Source organism: Myripristis murdjan, chromosome 9, assembly GCF_902150065.1.
Source record: "Myripristis murdjan chromosome 9, fMyrMur1.1, whole genome shotgun sequence".
Lineage (NCBI taxonomy): Eukaryota > Metazoa > Chordata > Actinopteri > Holocentriformes > Holocentridae > Myripristis > Myripristis murdjan.
In genome coordinates this window covers 22,546,739-22,566,377 of record NC_043988.1, presented here as the reverse complement: position 1 = coordinate 22,566,377, position 19,639 = coordinate 22,546,739, and the positions used below count along the sequence as shown (strand labels likewise).

The following is a 19,639-nucleotide window of genomic DNA, read 5'->3' as shown; positions in this document are numbered from 1 at the left end:
TCTCCTTGGCTCTTTGTTTTCCAGCGTTCCTCTCGCAGCAACACTGTCGGGGCCATAATGGCTCTGATCCATGCAATCCTTCCTTTTTGGTTGCTTGTTATGATAGTAATTGAAGACGTGAAGCTCACCCTGCTGTTGCGCTCACTGTAAGCCGTTCTGTTTCAAAGCTTGGGCAGTAAGACATAAAAATGGGGAAGTGACATAAAATGAGAGAGGTGAAAAGAGGAAAAAGAAAAATGCGAGAAAGAGCAAAAAGAAAGAAAGAAAGAGTGAGCAGAGCATAAAAGGGGACGTGTAGAAAAAGTCAACTATTGAGGAAACTGACCATAAAATCAATATAATGACTCCAAAAAAACATAAGAGAACCTCTTTCAATCCTCCTGGCTCCTTTAAAAAGGAGTATGGAGGTGTTCTTAATGCTTTCTTCTCCCCTCTTACCTCCCCTCTCCTGCCCCCCTCCATACCGCCGGGGAGAGTGCGGTGTCTCCGAATGCTTGTTCAGTCACACTGCATTATGGGGGTTGGAGACATTGAATAACTGTGACATTATTAAACCAAACTGTGATTTCTGAGAGGCCATTGAACCATGTGTGTGCGCGCGTGTGCATGTGTGTGTGATGCCATTCAGTCGCTTGGCGGCCTTTTATTTCTGTCTGACCGCAGGCTCGTAAAAACACATTCTGGCACCAGCAGCGAAAGGCCTCAGCCCACGCCTCAGGTACTTAGGTTTCACCCTTTCTTTCCCACAAATCCCTCCCTTTCTCTCTCCCTCTCACTCTGTCTCCATCACTGTCTGCTCCCCTCCCTGATTCTCTCTCCGTCTCCATACCAACTCCTTTTCACTCTTCCTTTCACTGCTCCAATCTGTTTGTCTGGCTCCTCCGACTAAAAGCTCCTCCCTGCTTTCTTTATCTCTTTCTGTCCCTCTTTGTTTTACTCTCGATTTAAGGGCCCGGCGTTGTCGTCTGCTGTAAATGCACCCATAGGCGCAGGAGTCTTGAGGAGAAAAGCTACTGGTACGCAGCGCACTAAGCAGCTGCTAAGCCTCCCTCAACAACCATGACAGTCCAAACAGCATCGCAAATACTAGGACTTTTAATTAGCCTTTAACTGCTCCATACAGCTGCGGAGAATTAAAATGCACAGGAAAGTGGCGTAAACAGCCACGCATAAAATAGCGAGCAAAGAGCAAAAAAAAAAAAAAAAAAAAAAAAATGGATGGATGAATGTAGCAGACTGATTGCTAATGGTGTGAACAGAGTATTTTTTTGCCCAAATGCCACAGCATTTTTTTGTAATCCTAAGGGAAGTGACTGCTCCTTAAAAAAACATGGAACCAGTGCTTTTAGAGGTAGAAAACAGCTGATTTTTTCCTGAAAATGCCATGATGTCAGCCTTTTTTCTTTTTTTTTTTTTAATCAATCAGCCAGTTGCTACAAAGAATGTCAGGAGACAAGTGTCATTGTAAACAAGCAAGATGGAGATGGAACAGAAAGTAGAGAGATTTGTTTTGTTTTGTCAGTAAGCAAACAATATGTCGACTAAAACATGCTACAAAACTGACCACGAAGAGGCAGCTTGTTACCAGATTGGGGGATTGTTAAGTGTTTCACAAAAAACTTTCTACCGTTCTGCAAGCAAGAAATGCCAGTGATATTTTTTATTTTTTTATTTATTTATTTTTTTGGTGTCGATATGCAAAAAGAAAGAAAACACTCTTGGTAGCACTTTTAAAAAACATTACATTTGTTCCCATCATAAAGCTACTATAAAGAGTGAAGACCATATGCGTCACACTGCTTACAAGCGTATTGCTGCTCTGAGATGCGAGGAAATGTCTAGTAACCTTTAAATGGCAGCAGGTTGGCATTCAGTGCACCATTATCTCTTCCCTGTGTCTTTCCTAATACCGAAGTCACTGAGCAGTCCTAACAAAGGATAATGGAGCCGAGACGTTTAAGGTGCTAGTGCAATGTTAAAGTCTCAATCTGTGTACATCGAGTCCTAATACAAGGTTACTATTCCCAGCTAGAAACAGAAGACTTCATTTAGCTATAAATTACATGTATGCAAAATGCCACTGTCATAGTGGGAGTGTCTGCATGTGGATGCATGAGTATGGGCGTTTAGTAGAGGGGGCGGCGATAATGAAGGCAAGGCTATGAGGATGGCGAGTGACTAAAACAAAACACATCCATGCAACACATTGTAATATCACAATCAGTGGCTACATGAGGGCTGAAAAGACAAGGCTCACTGAAATTGCACCTTCTGAGAACCTACTTCAGGTAATGAACTGGAGCATGCAGAGGCACACACACACACACACACACACACACACACACACACACACACACACACACACACATATATATATAAATGGGGGGACTTGTTCTATTACTCTACAGGTGCAAGGTTAGCTGTGCTGCCACACGTTACACTTTCAGCATGGGAGAGGGAAATGGCTTCTCTGTCATAATCTAAGGATGTCACACCTGCTGCGGCAGAGCAGTGATGATCTCAGAGTCAAAGTCTGTGACAGACTGATGACCTCGGTGATGACCTACAGCTGCCGCAAGCTGTCTGCGATCTAATCGTTTAATTTCATTCTTTCTTTCTTTTTTTTTTTTGTTTTGTTTTGTTTTTAAAATTGCTGTAATCAACAGGCACAATAGTTACAGATAATGGGATGTGGGTGTATATCTGTGTGTGTTTGTGTGCCCATTACAACATTACAATCAATGCTGGCGTACACCAATGAGCTTAATCAGGACTCAAACTCACAGAGAGGCTTTGAGAGAGTTGGAGACAGACAAAGAGAGAGGGAGAGAGAGAGAGAGAGAGAGAGAGGTTTTCAAGTTTTGACCTTGTAATCAGGAGGACTGTCTGGATCAATTGTCTCATCACTGTATCTCCTGACATTCACAGACACGCGCAGCAGCAACAACAGGCAAAGTGGCAGAAATGTTCAGCAGCATGAATATAAGTGAGATGGGGAACAATTATTCATAACACGTAGCATACACTGCCAATCAACAGAGACCATTTAGAAAACAAACAAGTCTCTGTCTCACTCACGTTGTGCTACTACTGTGTACTGTGTGTGTGTGTGTGTGTGTGTGTGTGTGTTTACGTGTGGTGTTCTTTGTCACTTGTATGTGTGGTGGATAATCATCAGCACAGCTATGTGCATGTATGTATTATGTGTGGTGGAGTGTGCACAGTCAGGTGCTTTGAATAAAAAGGTCAAGCAAACAAGGGATGTCGCAAGAATTGATATTTAGGGATCAAGTCAAAATCAAAATGGTAGTATAAACCATTTACATGGGCAATTTAGAAATTCCCCACATTTAACCTTGTCTACGTCCCTATGTGTGGATATCCATGCATGTTTGTGTGGGAGTGTTCAATCAGCTGCTGGCTGTTAGAATAGGCAGCCCTTGGTAGCTACTCTTTTCCCTTTTTCCCTGTCGGCCGTCAAGTTCAGTGGCCAATCAGAGAGCAGCATGGGGTCACAGCGGGGTTGAGGGTCGGGGGTTAAGCTGAGAAAGCATACACACAGTGAGCCCTGCAGTGGGGGCTGAGTGTCTGCTCCGAAGGGGGTATCTGCCAGGCAAACACACACACATACACACATTCATAGAAACACACACCCAAAGTACACACCTGCAGCAGCACCTGAGTCACATTGGAAACAGCTTTCCGTCACTGTCTCAACAATTTGCACCGTCTTGATGGAGCTGCAGAGTGTAGAGTGAGCAGACTATTTATTATATCAAATTCTGCGTTCCTGCAATTTAGCACTGATCATTAAGGTAATCAAAATGTTTTCTCTCCTACTCATCAAATCTCTGACTCATACTCATTCACACATACGTGCACACACACACACCTCTAAAACAATGTGCGTTTAATTAATTTCTGCTACACTACACTTCGCCGCAAACGACAAATGTAAATGTCTCCAGTGAGCGGTTCCCTCGCCTCCCTTTCTCCATCCTCCTCCTCCTCTCACAGTCCCTTGGTCCCTTCGTGATGGAGACACAAACAAACCCTCAATGCACACATCACAGAGAGGCCTTTGACACCGGACTGGAACAATAGGACTGCTGTGTGTGTGTGTGTGTGTGTGTGTGTGACAGAGGGAGGGAGAGAGAGAGAACCACGGTGACACATCCAGCTGGAGGTCAGCTTAGACAAAAGGAAACAGGTGAGGAGAAAGGGGTGATGGAGAAGAGAGCTGGAGGAGCAACACCACCTTTAACCTTGCACCTGAGTATCTGATCATAGGTACAGAACACACACATGTGCACACAAGGCATTTTTGCTACTATGGATGGAGAGAGACAGAGACACACACACATGCATGTGCCTTGTGTGTGTGTGTGCTTTTGATAGGTGCTCTCTGCAAGGTGTTTCTCCACAAGTACATGCCAGTGGGGTGGAGGGGTAGACTGAGCAACAGAAAGCTGAGTTCATCCAAGTATCCGATAGCTCATGAGGACTAAGGCCACCGTTGGGCCTCAAAATAATTTTCAGTCGTTCTTGGAAGGCTGTCATCAAGTCCTGAACTGAGCGGAAACCTGAGTTTTATGGTGTTTCTCTCTCTGTGGGTGAACTTCCACTCTGCTGAGGCGATTTGTCTCTTTGTTATATGTTGTCATGATTTGCCATACTGCTCTCCTGGCTATGTTCAATTATATACTTTACTGACTTATTTATCCTTTTCCACACAATTTCCTCAAGTTGCTTTGAAAAATCCTTTCATGGCTGACCTCTTGTTACTTTCATTCACCTGCTCAGACACAGTATGTGCATGCATGGTAAGGTTACAATGTCATATCAACTTGGATACAGTACATCAGGCCAATATTGACCTTTCATGGATATGATGCTTTTTACTGTAATTAATCAATAGTAAACTAACTGCTAAATTCCAAGCATGCATGAATATGTTACTATGATTTTTTATGGATTTTAATGCTAGTGCTCTGTGATGGTCTTAATTCTGTTTCAGAGGGGTTCCCCCCCTGGAAAAAACTGAATAATCACTACTAAAATACTGTATTAGTATTGTCTTCTTCTGCACATGTGTAAACATACAGAGACACATAGGGTACATTCAGTTTTCTCACAAATATTCAATTGCCCGTTCCACAAAGTATGAAGTGTGACTCAGGCTGGAAATAGCAGAGCACCCAGGTTTAATTTCCTCATGTCATTTGTTCTGGCCTGATCCTGTTAGGGCGAGAGCAGCCCAGGGGTCGTGGTTAAATATTATCGTTTGGGAGAGAAAAAACAGAGCTCACCAGCCACGCTGCAGCTGCCTTTAAAGATCATGGATAAATATTATCAGTGCTGGCTACTGCTCTTGCTTACCATAATCATTGGGGTTAATAAGACACCGAGACTCAGTGACGGACTGCCCGCACAGGCATACACACAGAGATACACACACCAAAAGGCACGCAGTCTAAGGGGTTGCAAACCTTTGTCAGCTTGCATAATCAAGTGTTGGTAATTCCATCGTGCCATTTCATACGGGCTGGGGCTTCCAAATGTTAGCATTCACTCTGTAGAGGAGACACAAGAGCACACACACACACACACACACACACACACACACACACACACTGACAGACATGCATACGCAAACAAGCCACTAGGATTCCTCGATTCAAGCCAGGTTTAGGAACACGACAACCATAATAGGGGCAAAACACAAACATGCACTGGTGATGACCTCCAGTGTGGAGCGATAGCATCTATGCTGCTGCTGACAGACAGGCTGAGGAAGAAGAGAGACGGAGGCAGAGAGAACAAGGAGAATGAAAAGATAGACGGAGAGATAGGATGAAAGAGAGAGAGAGAGAGAGAGACAGACAGACAATAATAAAAAGAAACAGTGAAACAGAGAGAGTGAAACAGATATCGAGATGTGCTGAGGATAAAGAACATGTGGTGGGAGACGAATAAACGGTGAGGAGCAGGGGATGACTCTTCCTTTTGGCTGCCCCCTCGTTGGCAGGAAGTAAAATGAGAGACATGCAGTTCAGACAAGACGGCAGATACGCTACGGGGTCCCTCTGGCTCTGGATATGAACAAACATGAGTCTTTCTGCATGTGTGAGTGTGTGCTTGTGTCTGCGCTTGTGTGTGTGTGCAGTGGGGTTTTTGTGTGCGTCAGTAAAACACACAAAGATAGCGAGACATGTTTGTGGATCTCTTTGTGTGTATGTGTGTGTTGTCTCCTGTGTGAACTCCGGGCTGGCTGGATTTAAGCAGTCTGAGCTGACAGAGGTATGTGGGACGGACTAAGCCAAGATATCTGCTGCACAGACACACAGCCGCGGAGTCACGCACCACTACAAAGACATGGAAGCAAGACGGGCTGAGCGAAAGGCAGACACACACTCTCTCTCTCACACACACACACAAACACACTAACAAGATCCGAAAAGGTGGATCGATATGAGAGAATGACAGAAAACCCCATACAGGGGACAGAGGAGAGATTAAGGAAGAGAGAGAGCAACACAAACAACAATGAGAAAAAAACAACAACAAAAAACAGGCGGAACCATTTTTGAAACATGTTGTTTACTTTACATTAAAACCATCCTCTCGCCAGGGAAAGAAACTTTTTTCTCTCTCTTTTCCTGGGACATAACACATAACGAAATGAAGTGAAATATCACATCCAGCTTAGCAAGACTTGATATTCTGGAATGGGGAGAGGGCTGGGTTGGAGCTGAGGCTGTCGCCTGTAGTGTGGCTGTTGGCAAGAACTGCAGGGCTTTTACCGTCTGTCTGTCTGTCTGACTGTCTTACATACCAGATTACACCAGAATCTGGAGGGATTAACACATTGGTTCTGTTCTGTCATCAATGATAGTGTGACGGAAATGCAACGTCTGGCTGTGTTCGGAACATTAAATTGTCCTCAAATTAGGACTGAACAATTGAATATGATCAAAATTACAATACAGTTGTCCCTCGCTATAACGCGGTTCACCTTTCGCGGCCTCGCAGTTTCGCGGATTTTTTTTAGTGCAATTTTGCATGCTTTTTTTTTTTTTTTTTACTGGACTTACTTTTCTACGAAGGTTTGAACTTTGAGTGTTTAAACAAGAGAGAAAAGTGAGAAAATGTTAATGCCTGTCTGAGAAAAGTGTATAAAGTGTGTAGTGAGGGGTTTTACAGCCTTAAAACATCTATAATAATTGTAAAAAATACAGCTGACTACTTAGCGGATTTCGCCTATTGCGGGTTATTTTTAGAACGTAACTCCCGCGATTAACGAGGGACCACTGTTTGGCAAAATGCAAAATCAGGAGGTGTAATTGTTTGATGAAGATAAAATGTGGTAGAAAACATCATCACAAATGAAATGCTCTGGTGCCACAGAGATGCCCAGGCCTACAAACTGTATTCTCCAGACATAAGAAGACAGCAAAGATCACATGATCATCAATTAAACCTACCTGGACTCCCACATTCAGGTTTTACACTCCTTCCCACCCACGTCGCTCCACCATGGAGCGGCGCCTGGTGCTGCCAGCACAACAAGGCCCTAAATCACTGGCTAGACTCTCCTCCTGTGTGGCTCCTCGGGAGTGGAACAAGCCAAACTCCATTCGATCTGCGGAGTCCCTCCCGGTCTTTAAGAAAAGGCTAAATTCATCCGTTCTTCCTTCCTTCCTTCCTCTATGCACTTCATGCACTCTTTACATTCCCTCTTTGCACTGCCTTGTAGCACATGTGTCCTTTAGACCAGAACCAGAGCTTTAAGGCACTTCATGTCGCTGTTCTCTCCTGAATACATCCATTCTTGTGGTGTATAAAAATCTCATATGTACGTCACTTTGCATAAAAGCCTCTGCTGAATGTAAACTGTAACTGTAACTGTAATTAATTTCTGCATTGTCTGCTTGTTTGATGCTTATTCCTAATGTAAGATTTGTCTTATTCTGCCCCTGATTTGACTTGTTTGATTTCATTTCATTTAACTAATTGACTGTATGTGAGTTAGTCTAATAATTGCCTATTTGACACCCATTGCCCTCCTGGACAGATTGGAATGGGCTTCTGTCTCTCTGCGATTCTTCCAGAGATTTCATCCATTTTTCCCCTTTTTGGCTTCAGAGTTTTTTTTTTGGAGGAGTGTTTTTTTGCCTGCTATGAGGATTTAGGCTGGGTGTTGTTGTGTTTTTCATTTTCTGTAAACTGTGGGCCTCTAAAGCACCGTGAGACTGCAACAGTAAACTCAAAAATGATCATTCCCGCTAAAAAATCGTGAATCATGTCTAAGTATCACAGTATCTGTAAAAAATAATTGCAATGCGATGGTTTTAACATATTGTTCAGCTCTACCTAAGACCATCTTGCCGCTAATTTCTTGTCTTTTATTCCTTCATTTTTCAAACTGGAAGAAAATAAGCTGCAAAGAACTATGACTTCTAAGTGCATTCGTAGTGTTCAGATGTAAGATGCTGCTAGTCTGTGTGGGACGGTGAATAGCTTGAAACTGGGACATCTTTCATCTGTGTGTGTGGTATCATGGATCAGTCTACAAGTTTACAAGCAAGCACGTGTATGGTACGCACATGTGTGTGTGTCTGTGTGTGTGTGTATGGTAATGCTTGCACCATCGATTTGTATCTTCGCAAATTTAAGATTGAGGCAAAACCCCACCTTGATTTAAATGAAAAACAATGCTGCTTTAGAGAGGCGAGTCAGCCCATTTGGCAGCGCTACAATTGTGCACCCCACAAGTGAAAGAAAGACATCATAAGCCGGGCTGCTTGTCTGACAACAACACACACACATATACACACACACACCCAAACACACACCCTCTCAGATCTCTGAGACACGTAGTTATTGGATTCATGTGCGGGTATTTCTATAATCCTTGGCGTCTATGGGCCTAGTAGCACACTGCTCTCATTACTCTGTGTGTGTGTGTGTGTGTGTGTGTGTGTGCAGGTTTGTATGTATGTGTGCCCGCTTTTTTCCTTTCTCTCTTTTTTTTTTTTTTTTTTTTTGATGAGGCTAATTACGTCAGGGCAGTCTGAGGGCCCTGTCGGCTCCCCAATCATTACCGGGAAAGACAGATGTTTTAGCACTCACTACCCTCCATTCACGTGCGCGACCGCACACGCACACACGCACACACGCGCACACACGCACACACGCGCGCACGCCATTATACCTATGAAAGCTGTGAGGTGACGCCTAAATCAGCCCCTTATATGGTTTTTATTTGAAAAGCACTGATTCATTTCCCTCCCACTAAAGAGTTAGTTCTTTTTACAGCCCGGCAGCATATTGAACATGACTCTCCTCTAACCAACAGGCTAAAGTGTCACTGGGTTTAACACCGTGACCTCCACGCTACACTGCCTCTTTATAGAACTGCATTATATGTCTAAATTGGTATTTGAATAGACTCCAAAATGAACAATGTGTAGCTGTGTGTGTGTGTGTGTGTGTGTGTGTGTGTGTGTGTGTGTGTGTGTGTGTGTGTGTGTGTGTGTGTGTGCAAGCCAAAGCTATGACAAAGTGCTGTGCTTGTTTTGTGTGTACAATAGCGGCCATATTCAGGAGGCTATATTATCTCTCTCTCTCTGTCCCTGATATGTTTTCCATGTGTGTTGGAAAGACAAACACAGCTGCACTTTAATGACACTCAAATGCTTCTGGGATTCAGTGTGTGTCCGTGTGTGTTTGTGTGTGTGTGTATGACCATTTCAGTGAAAAGCCTGCTGTGGCAACCCTCACCCTCTATAACCCCAACCCCCCATCCCACCACCTCAGGTTTGTGTGTGTGTGTGTGTGTATGTGCGTGTGTGTGTGTATAAACGGGTGCGCTCCTCTGAGAGCCATAAAACCTGAAGTGGTATATCTGACCACCTCTGCCTGCTGTCAAATGTCTTGTCAGCATTGTCAACCCTCACTGGTATTCTGTTTATACACACTTACCCACACGCGCACACGCATACATGCATGCACACACGCACGCATACACACACACACACACACGCACAGACTGCAGGGAGTCCCCGGACGAGATGAGACAGGCTGTGAGCTTCAAATGACCCCGAAAACGGAGCTGCTGCTGAGTGATAAATGAGACAAATACACACTGGCGCTCTCTCTCTCTCTCTCTCTCTGTCTCTCTCTCACTTTCTCTCTCTCTCTCTCTCTCTCTTCCTCATTAACACAACAGAAATGGAGCCATCTCCCTTCTCTCCTCTCCTCCCATCTCGCCACATAAATCTCCCCGTCTCTCACACTTCCGCTGCTGTTACATTTTAATTTTCTTCCATCTCATTCTTTTTCACCGGCTCATCAAAGGGGATGAACTAAACAGTTGTTGTTCTCCCTCCTCTGTAGCCTCCAATGCTGCTATCTGGAACCTTGAATCTATCAAAAACAAACAAACAAACACAAACAAACAAACAACGACAAAAAAAACCCCAAAACAAACAAAAAAACAGCTGCTTTGACAGTTTGATCATAAAACAGCTTTGGTTACTGGTTATTTCTCAGATTACACGATGGAATATGAATGGGGTTGATCAGACTGCAGAGTCAAGGAACTGACTTCACAATTCAGCCAGACAGCCTTTAAAACACAATACTGTCTCCAAGGGCTGGGCAGAGCCACTGATCTTATGATTAATCTCAATATTCATTTGCACCGTCCATTATGAATTCTTAAGGTGCTTCCACCTGATAAGCGGTGTGAGCTGCGCTCCTGGCCTGGCTATTAGCAACAGAGGAAAATTAACCTGTAGCACTGCTGACATTCTTGGCTGTGATGTTTTTTAAATTAATGGCATATAACGCAACACATTCAGTGTTGACTGCTGGTATCTTGAATCTGATTGGACGTGCTTTGAAGGGTCGCCGGCATCTGGGGTCAAAATTGAACGTAGGCTGCACTGCAGCAGGGTTGGGCAGCATCGCTCTCTCTCGAGGAAAACAATGACGTAGGCAGCACAGAGCAGCTTTACCACTGATCACAAGATTGATTGGTCTATGTCTTTTTAAGTGGATGGGTGAAGATTTTTGCTGAATGTTAATTGTAGCATACTCCCCGTCCTGCAGATATCTGCTGAACTACGAGCCTACAGGAAATCAGCTGACCAAATTATATGTTTGAATGAATGAACAAACAATGGGGAGAACTCCCCTCCCCTGGATCTGCCGCCATAAAGCCCAAAGGCAGATGTCTTTATGCATTTTGGATTTAAAAGCCATGATGGTTAAAAAAACAAAAAACAAAAAACAAAAAAAAACAGTTCTCAGTGAGAACGCAAGCTGTCATTTTCAAGTTCTTCAAGATTGCACACAAAGAAATAAAACCACAATCAAAAACATGCATCCATAACAAAAACCGGCATTAATGCAATAAAAATGACATCAATCTATCAAGAAAATGTTATTAGTCAGTGGAAATGATGTCAGTTAAAACAACTGCTTCCAAGATTAGACAGATTGCCCCTAACCAAATCGAAATCATCACTGAATTGTATGGCAATATTCTGAATCAGAATGAAACTGAATCGAGAAATCAGTGCCAATGCCAACTCTTGCGTCTACATATCATTACTATAAAAGTACACATGCACTTAAGTTCACTGACACAAGCGGGGATTTCACTCTCAGTCTGCTTATCCAGTAATATCCTGTAATATTATGCCTTGAGTTTTATGGGCTAAACTCTGGAGTCTGATAAAGTGGAGGGACCACTACCAATTACCCAGGGCAATAAAGCATGCGGCTATACAGCTGTGTAGATGTACTGTATGTGCATGTGTGTGAGTTGGATTTGTGGTTTATTACATCAAGTTTGTCACAAAACACATGTGCAGACCTAAACATTATCCACCCTCAGACTGAAAAGTTTCCATGGTGCATTTTGCTAAATCAACAGCATACTGACGTGAAGCCAATGTGGGAGATGGACGAATCAAACAGTTGTTGTTTGCCACACTGATCCCTTGATTCCCGTTTGGCCGTTTCCTCCTGGTCAGCACTTCTCATAGCAGATACCACAGAGCATAACAAAACCAGAGAGACTTTTTTTTTTTATGGATCTGAATCTGTCGTTTTCTCTCTCGCTCTGTTGTTTGTCTTTCAGCATTCTGTACTCTCTCTCTCTCTCTCTCTCTTTCCTCCTGCTCCTCGGTTTCTCTCCATCCTACTTCACATAAGCTGAGCCTTAAGGAATCTTTCATTCTGATGTGCTCAAAGGAATGCAGTAATCCACCCTCTTGTAGCTGTGTGTGTGTGCATGTGTGTGTGCATGTGTGTGTCCACGCTGCCTGTCCATCTATGAATGGCAGTGCCTGCGTATAATAGAAAGCACATGACTTTTTTTTTTTTTTTTTTTTTGCTGCTGTCTCGCTCTTTCCCCCCCGTCTCCTTCTCCTTCTTCTTCTTCTTCTCCCCAGGCACTCCTCAAGTTTGGGATCTATCAGTCATGGTGTGGAGAGTACATTGTGTACATGGATTGACACGTGACATGCGACCACAGAGCCAGAAACAGCATGAAAACACACTATGGCCTCCCCACTGTACACCTGTGATGCCTTTACCGATGCTCCATATGCAGACTAATTCATATGGAGGAGACTGTCACATCAAAGACACTGCAAATTCTGGCAGTTTTATGTTTCACTGCGTATCGGCAAATACACTGTAAAAAAAACAAAAAAAAAAACACAATTTCAGACCTTAGACAACATGTGTTGTGCCAAATTGCATTCTTACATGATAAAACAGATGTTCACTTTTCATTTAAAGTAGCAATTGGCAAACTCTTTAATGAAAAGTGATTGCTGTGATGGTGTTTCTGCACTGCACTTGTCAATCAAACACTGTCGCCATTACAATTACAATACAATATAATTACAATATCTTTTCTATCTTTGGGTCGGAAATATTAGGCCACCATAGCAGCCTGGAAGCATCAAACATGAATGGTGTTTTTTTTTTTTTAATGGGTTTTATAAAAATATATAGACAAAAGAGTGAAAATGTCCTCTCTACTTGGCAACACAATGAAGACTGGAGATTCTGCTGCCGAAGTAGAAAACACACACTTTTGCCATTATGAAATGTCACTGCTCGGGAACTTGGGTATCATCGACATTTTCAAATTTTCCATTTGTAATTGCAACTTTGAGCGGCTTTTTCATGCGCTACTAACTCGCAAACAGGGTAAATATGATGTTTCCAACATGCACATGAAATTACGTTCGGCCACGGTGGCTATCATTGCTCATGCTATAACTGCGGAGGATTTCATTGTGTTTTTCCACAAACACGCCGGTCACACGCACAAAACAGATCAGTTTCTGTGCGCCAGCTGACTTTTTTTATCCAACTCTGGGTGTTCCAAACAGCAAAATTAGCAAATGCAAAAGCTTTCATGAGCTACATACAGGGTGACTAACTTGTGTTGCATTAATCAGTGATGGATAAATAATATGGCTGAAATTTACTCCGATTTTGCATTTTACACTAAAAATTTGGTTCAATTTGTAATATTTCTTTTAGAGACAGCAGGAAGTCAACTTTCCTTCAGCTTTTTATATCAGCTACTGGGAGAGTGCCCTAAATGCTGTGAAAAGATGTGAAGGAAAAGCACAGGCGAGGAACTCATAAAGTTCACAGAGCAGGGCATTCTGCAATATAAATGTTTTTTTGAAAGAGTAGAGCTTTGATTTGGTGCATGCGTGGCTGATGGTGCGGTGTGTGTTTGTGTTGCTGTACGTCCAGTAAACATCAGGCTCTGTTTGTATTCAAAGGAAGACAAGTGAGGTGCTGTGACTCCTGGTAGCAGCTCCAGCCTGAGCGTTCTTTAGCAGACCTCCAGTCCGCCTGATGCTGGAGAAATTGGACCAGACAGTGCAGTTGGCACGCGCACGAACACACACACACACACACATATGCACGTGCGCGCGCTCGCATACACACACTCCTCTTCCGATCATTTCCCGTCCTGATGTGATGAAGTCTGGCCGGAAACAGCCATTTCCCTGAATGTACCCATCTCTCCTCCTAAATACTCCCTCATCTGTGATTCACTGCCAATAAATCAAGGAGAGAGAGAGAGATAGAAGAAGAGAGATGGAAAGAGAGAAAGAAAAAGTGTAAGAGAAAGATCAGGGGAGAAGGGAGGAGAGGATACTATAAACCAGGAGCCAGCACATTTGAGATAGAGAAAAACAGAGATGAAGGAAAACCAGATGCGCAATTTACTCTTCTCCAACAGTGCTTAGAGGTGGAGTTAACATGCCCAAATACGGGTGAGCGGTTTTTTTTTTTTTTTTTTTTTGTGTAGCTGACATCTGATCGAAGTAAACAACAAGAATGCAGAAGCCATAAAAACACCATTACAAAACGGATATGCTTTATTTCATGGGTATCGGTCAAACTCTAAACACAGGGTGAGAGAAAGGAAGTGAGACCGAGAGAGAGAGAGAGACTGGGGAGAGGAAACGGAGACAAGACTGTCTGGAAATTTGCTCCTCAAGTTTTCTCATTATGAAAGGCAATTTCTCACATTTGGGCACACAGTAACGTCTAAGTCCACACTGGCAAAACACGGCACAGGATTAACTTCAGTCTGTCTCTGTTATGTCCTGCAAAGCAACTCCACTACCCTGCTACATTTACAGTAATCAAAGCCATTATCAAGCCCAAACAACACAGGCTGAAACTATTTCCATACCGCTCTCCTGCATTCCTCCCCTCCTCCACTTACAGAAGCCTAGTAGAGCAGAATAATGTGCGCCACCTGCAAAACCCCACCCTGCTGAAGAGGCCTTTGATCAAGTCCTCCTCACTGTCTGCCCTCCCGGGGGTGCTCCAGTTACCACTACTACTATCAACACTGCACCTCAGCCACAGATGGATCAGCAGTGCAAGGAATCTCAGCCAAAATGGTCCAAACTGAGCTCCATTTTTTGTGGTTTAAAGCGAAGAGAAAAAGAAGAGTTCACCCCCCTCCTCCAAAACAAACCAACAAAAATTTACCTCTAGAGCAATCTATATATCCAGATGTGATTTGGTGAAGTTTCCAGTGTGCAGTATACTTTATTGTCTCCCACTACCCCCAATACAACAGGGCTAGGTGGGTATTTATAAAAGAAATAGAAATGTGGATAGATACAGTTTGTCTGTGTTTTTCAGCAAGAAATAGTTCCCGACAAAACTCATTGTTTTGGCTGTGGGTTGTGTCAGGTGTCTCTGCCATGTTTTTGTAAAGAGGTGTTGCTGTTGAGTTTTTCCACATATCAATTTTTCATGTTTTGAGTCTCACAATGCTATGCCCATCCAGGCCCCGCTGTATTGGGGTGCACAGAGGAGAGCAACAGATGGAAACCTCACCAACTCACACAAACTATCTGGGTGAACAGATTAGATGTGGCGTAAGTGGGAACATACCTTTTATCTATTATGTATTGTGAGTGAGCTGTTGCTTTAAATAAGGTCTCCTCAAATAAAAAAAACAAAAAAAAAAGCAGATACCTGAAACGCTATTTACCGAGAGTGTCAGTTTCCCTATGCTCCAGACATATTTGTAATAAAAAGTGTCTTCTAAACTCACTGGATGTATACTTTGTCTCCATTTGTTTCTTAGTGCCTGCCAAAAATTTACGAGCCTTTAATGTGTCGCTACGCCTGCAGTCTGAATTCCTAGTGCAGCTTTTAGATCCTAATGACCAGCCTTGCTCTAGCAACACTTTAATTATCATCTTTATCTACTTCCTAGAAATATGTCCCCTAGCTCTAATAATCTTAAAATGGCCCGTGAGCTGAATGCAAAATGAGCAGACAAAGTTAGAGCTGATATGGTAAAGCTGCCTGCAGATCCAACCCCTGACACTGTGCGGTGTTTGGATCAGAAAATCAGTAAAAGAGATTATTCCTAAAAAAAAAAAAAAAAAAAAACCTGTTGTTGAAGTTTTCTTGGCCACAAGCTCAAAACTGGTGGCACATGTTGTCACGGTAACCCATACAGTCAGCCAGAGTGGTGCGGATTGCCATGTAGGTGCGAATGAGGTGACAGTGTGACACTGAGATGGTGGCTGACTCATTCTGCATCTATTCTCCTCTATCTGTTGAGTTATCGTGGCACACAGAAAGAGAGAGAGGTCCCTGCTCTGAGACACATTATCACACCGAGGCTGTAGCTCCATGTCAAATCTCTGTAGGGAGTTAAAAAAAAAAAAAAAAAAGAGAGAGAGCTGCATGTAATTATGTATTGCAGTTTTAGTCTTGCACAGCACTGGCATATGACAAATACTGAAATCATTTTATTTAAATTGTCAAGTGTAGCTGAGGTGCAGAAAGGGGATGCAGGAAAATAATTTAAAACTTATTACTGATCATGATCACCATGACTACCAAAAAATGATTAGGATAATTTTGGCTGTAAATATGCAGGGTTTACATGGGCAACAACAGCACAGGACTAAATAGTTTGGACTTTCTCAACAGGAATGACAAGAATTCATCATTTCCTGGATTTGTTTTACCATGGGAAGAACCTTGTAAACACTTTCTATATATAGCATGTTATCACACCCGTACCACAGGCGCTAGGTACGCCAAATACTTGCATTAAGGATGCTACAGCAGATATGTGAGACAGATCCACACTACTCCTGGCTACTGGAGCGATTTAACCTAGTAAAATTAACAAGCTACTTTAAAGTGACCGGGTCAAAATCTAAAACTTGCATTTAAAGTACTCTGACATGTTTTATGCTATCTGATTTGCTATATCAACATTTTGAGGTACTTTGCAGAGGAGCTAACTGTTCCCCATTCACTTCTATAAGACTGCAGGTAAAACCCAACACTTAGCATGTCACAAACTGCATCTTTAAAGAGCAGAGGAACGTTTCTTTACCAGAGATTTTGGCCGAGGTCTCCCGCCATTCGAAGCCCTAGCCCCACAGGGTTTCCTGTCCTGATCGGCAGGGGCAGACGGACCCTCTCATTATAGAGACCGCAGATGAAAATGAGAGCGAAATGAGGCCCATTACCACACGAGCGTGACTAATATCCCTCCACAGACCTCTCCACACACACTGGACACATGCACCCGCATCACACACGCACATACAGTTGCATGTCTAAAAAAAAAAACAAAAAAAAACACTACACCCTCACTAGGATGCTCACATTCCCTGACACACACACACACACACACACATATATATGTCCACATGTGTATGAATACACACGCTCACAAAAGCCTAAAACAGGGGAAGGAGGTAATAAACTTTGCCTCTATTAAACTGACCAGATCTCAGGCCTCGCTCTGTGGGGGGTGTCGGGCTGTTTCCACTGTGTATGTGTGTGCACCTAAGAGTGTGTGTATGTGTGTGTGAAGATTTCCTAATCATCCATGATGTCATTAGTGCTAAATACAACCCGGGTCCGGCCTCATTTGAGCTTGCTAACAACCCAGCCCTCTTCATTCCCCTCCCTCCACGCCCTCCCTCTCTCTTTCTTGCTCCTGTTTCCAAGCCCTCTGTCGTTTTCACATCACCCGTCCAGTCCCGTAATATATTTTTTTTCTCTCTTCTGTCCTTTTCACTCTTCTTGTTTCTCTTTAAATGTCCGCTCTGTTCTTCATTTCCTCAAATGTGTGCAACAGATTCACTGCCTCCCCGGAGTTCCCAGTCATCACCTTCTAACCCACTGCCGCTCTCAGTCTCACTCCTCGACTCTCTTCAGTTTCATCTTGCCTATTCCAGCTCTCCTTCGGTATACCTTTCTATTTTCTCGTAACACCTTTTCACCCGCAACCCCCCCCCTCGCTCTTTCTAGTCTTTCGTTACCTCACCTGTTTGCTCCCTTCTCCTTCCTCAGGCTTCCTCTGCTATTTCCTTTCTATTTCTATTGTTTCCACCCAGTCCCAGTGGCTTAGATTCACCTGCACCATTTTCCATCCCCATCTGAATTAAGCTTAAAAAAATGGCTGTGGGGGAAGCAAAATGCCCAGCGGTGGTGTCAAGTGAAAGGGAAGCTATTGTTTCTTTTTTTTTTTTTTCCATCTCTCACTCTTCCTGCTCCACGCTCCAGTTCTATCTTCATTCATCTTTCATCCACTCAACCAACCTTTTCTTCTCTCATTCTTCTTTACTATCTCTTGTGTTTCAATCCCTGTCTGCCCCCCCGCGCCCCCCCTCTTTTTTTTTTTTTTTTTTCCCCCTCTCCTTCTCCGTTTTCAGATCGGGTCTGTTGGGTGATTTATAGGCCCGCAACAGGCTGGCAGAGGGAGGAAAAAGGGGGATCGAGGAGGAGTGGGGAGAGAGGAAATGGGGCTGTGGTGTTTGAAGTACATGAAGGAGTAATATAAAATACACCTGGTCCATCCAGGGGCACACTTTGTACACAGAAACAAAGACAGGGAGGGGAGCAGAGGAGGAGGAGGAGGAGAGGTGAGGGGTGGGCCGCCGGGGAGAGAGAGGGAGAGAGAGGAGGGGAGACAGGGGGTGATGGAAGGGGGAGGGGGGTCACTTCGTGTTTCCTTTCAGGATGGCTTTTATGGTGTAACTTCAAACGCTGACCTCCCACACCCCCACTCCCACATCCCGCTCGCCCTCCCTCCATCCGTCCGTACATTCGTCCCTCCCTCCTCTTTCTCACTATTGTGTATGGCCAAGTGGACAGTAATTGGCTATTCTTTCATGAGGCTGATTTCAGCACTCTCTCCCCCAACAGGAAGAGGCCCTTTTGCTGCCCCTTAGAAGTAAGTGTATTTCTGTGTGTGTGTGTGTGTGCGCGTGTATGTGTGTGTGTGTGTGTGTTGTAAATATGCCAGACGGTACTATCAGGTGGTTGAAGGGGCTGCTGCACCGGCTATGGACTCTGCAGGCATTTCATTCAGATCCCACGGCGCACTCCACTTTAAACCATAGGAATTGGGGATAATCCAATCCAGAAAATGGTGCTCCAAAGTAGCACGCAGCGGCTTCATGTTACCTTCATACCTTCTGGATATTGGGCACAGCTTTAATGTTGAATATATTTGTCTCCACGGCTTACATTATGTCGCGTCAAAGCTGGCCCGGCCCCCCTGAGTAGCACCTTGATTGTACGTATATTCTCGGCAACAAATGAATCAACCGCCAGTATTTTGCTTTTTCCCCATCCCAAATTATATTCTGCAGTTTTCAAAGACACCCGAGGGGCGCTTGTCTAACTTATTCGTGCCATTAATTGTATAAAAAGATGATGAGAACCCCTGAAAATGTTTCCTGCAGTCGACAATATTTGAGGATAATCAGACTGATATATAAAAGCTGCTCTGCTCCTGCTAATGACTTGTGGCCTGCTGTGGCTGACAGATCAGTGTGTGTTCATTAATGATGCAGGCGTGTGTGTGCATGCATGCATGTAAGTGAGGGTGTGTGTGTGTCAGTTAGTGGGTGGAGGGGATTAGCTATCCCTAGAGAGCCCTAATTAACACACACACACACACACACACACACACCCTTCTGACTTCCGACGACCCCTGAAAGTGAACCCTGACCTTGGCCAAACACACTGAAGCCACACCAACTGATTAGGACATCAACAGAGACACAATCCACAGACTGAC

At 43.8% G+C, this 19,639-nt stretch overlaps 1 protein-coding gene across 4 annotated transcripts in view; it reads right to left on the bottom strand.

Moving 5' to 3' along the window:
- aopep (aminopeptidase O (putative)) overlaps nucleotides 1–19,639 on the bottom strand; it is an 81,842-nt gene that overhangs the window by 21,790 nt on the left and 40,413 nt on the right. The window lies entirely within an intron of this gene.